Source organism: Pteropus vampyrus, unplaced genomic scaffold, assembly GCF_000151845.1.
Source record: "Pteropus vampyrus isolate Shadow unplaced genomic scaffold, Pvam_2.0 Scaffold51, whole genome shotgun sequence".
NCBI classification, from domain to species: Eukaryota; Metazoa; Chordata; class Mammalia; order Chiroptera; family Pteropodidae; genus Pteropus; species Pteropus vampyrus.
Window position 1 is genome coordinate 4,314,307 of NW_011888832.1, and position 2,425 is coordinate 4,316,731.

At 53.2% G+C, this 2,425-nt stretch overlaps 1 pseudogene; it reads right to left on the minus strand.

The window, feature by feature from the left end:
* Positions 1-1,748: 1,748 nt before the first annotated feature.
* LOC111739606 lies at positions 1,749-1,867 on the minus strand (annotated as a pseudogene).
* Positions 1,868-2,425: the final 558 nt, after the last annotated feature.

Below are 2,425 nucleotides of genomic sequence, written 5' to 3' on the forward strand. Positions count from 1 at the left end.
GCTCTAACACCAACAACGACGACAACAACAATAAGTCTTTAAAAAAATGAAGACAAAAACTAAAGCCCTAATAGAAGGGAACTTCCTTAACTTGATGAAAAATATCTCCCGAAACCTACATCTGACATCATACTTAACGGTGAGAAATTTGAAACTTTCCCACTAAGATCAGGAAAAAGTGAAGGATGTTCTCTCGTACCACTGCTTGGAAGGAAGGAAGGAAGGAAGGAGGGAAGGAGGGAGGGATGAGAGGGAAGGTTGAAGGAAGGAAAGACGGAAGTGCTGTGCTCCTCAGAGGTGTAGCACAGTCCTCCGGCTCCGGACAGTTGAATACAGTCCCGGCCCGTGTTCGTTTCATAGTAAACCATGAACTAGTTTACACTTCCTCCAAAAAGACGAGGTCATGAATGTGGACATCATGTCTCACTTGCGATCGTTATGTAATTAATTTATGTTAGGAAGAGCGTACACATTTCTTTTTTGTTTGTCTGAGAGAGTAATGATGTTTGTATTATTTACCATCTGAAGGCTGGGGAGAAACTCTTTGCCTTGTGAGATTAACGCTGCCTTGTTTCTCACGGGGTCACGGTTCCACCTGGAAAGACGGTGAGGGTGAGGATCGTTTGTTCAGAGTGACCAGCTCCCCTAACTGACGGTTTTGGGCCTTGTCCACGGAGGCATGGCCGTGGGTGGGGGCTGGGCGTGGGTGGTACTCCGCCCCCAGCAATGACGGCCAGGTGACGATGCGGCCAGCCAGGGCTTGTCCGATCTTCCACAGTTTGTAGGAGAACCTAGGAAACTAGCTCTGTCAGTAACGTCTTCCAATGTTTAAATTTTATCAGTTGTTGCTGTTATTAAAATTTTCGCTTTGAATCGTGAGAGCCACACACAACCTGAGCAGAGGCTGATTTCTGGCGAATAAGTGAGGGGCAGCACGGGCGTGGCCTCTTGCCTGCAGCTGGCGGTGCCCTGTGTGGGGCAGATCTACAGAGAGCCACGCAGGCCAAGCCCACGCTGTTTGTGTCTTTGGGGTTTGGGGTGCTGCATATGCTAAATGAATGAAGCAGTGAATGTGAAGTACTAGTTCCAATATCCGAAGGCCAGAACTAAACCCTGAGGCCCCACCGATCCCGGCCAGCAGAAGCGTTTCTGGGGGTCTCCACAGGAAGCCTGTCCACTCCCTAACCCTCTGCTCGCCCCCAGTGCCATGCTGCTGGCCAGCTACGCACCGAGCTGTTCCCTGCTACGTCCTTGTAGGTGTCTGAGTCGCAGCCTCATTCTGTAAGCCACCCGTTACCAGCATCCCAGGGAAAATGACACGCGAGCCGCTTCGAGACGCCTCTGGCGTGGGGCGAAGCACAGGTCGGCCCTGAGGGGAGTGGAATTCGTTCGCTTTCCAGTTCAACCTTCCTCGAAGGTTCCCCATCCTGCATGCAAAACCCTGCCAGGCCCGCATCATCCGTACGTTCCGTCACCCGGTCAAGTCCCACGCGGTCCTCAGGCCACGGTTTCTAGGCCATCCCGCGGCATTTGTTTGTTTGACGCTCCTGTCCCTGTCAGAGTCTGGGGCCAGCTCAGCACCTTGATCATGTTCTTGGCAAGTTTTCAGCTGAGATCTCTGCAGGCGGGCTGCTGGGGGCGGGGTTTTTTTTTGTTTTTTCTTTTTTTTTAGACGAGGCAACCCTTGGTTGACCTCACAGATTGCAAGGACCTTGTCAGCTTACAATCCCTTATTTTTTTATTTTTTACACCTACAGCACCTGATCTTCCTAGGTGGTCTCCCATCCAAGTACTAACCAGGCCCGACCCTGCTTAGCTTCCGCGATCAGACGGGATCGGGCTTGTTCAGGGTGGCGTGGCCACAGACGGGTTGCATTTTCTTTGAGCTCTTCTGGACCCAAGATGTTTTCTGGCACATAGTAGGGGGTCAAATATTTGCCAGCAGAGACACGACAATGATTAAGAATAGAATGTCCTCGGAGTGGATGCACGCGTAGCATGGCAAACCTTTCTGATTTTGCCGCGGGCCGTTCCCTGCAGAACAGCGGGATGAGGCAGGCATCGGGGGCTGACAGTTCCCCGTTCCTCTGTCTTCTTCCTTTCTCGTCACGGAAGCAGGAGAGAGGGTGCGGGAAGAACAGTGCGGGAACTTTTCTCCTTCCCGTTAACCGGGCCGTCGATGGGGCTTAACACCCAGCCTCCTGCACAATGGCGCCTTCCGCAAACCCCCGGCTACAGGACTCCAGTTCTTCAATTAAATATCAGCGCAGCAGATCTGGACGTTATGTCCCCTTCGGCTGACCACTGGTCGGACGGGAGGCAGGCCTGGCGGGAGGGCTAGGAGCGAACCGGAGCGGGGAGGGGCGAAGGCACGCGGGAGGGGTCCGTGCGAACTTCTCCCCCGCTCCCCTCCCGCTTCCAAATC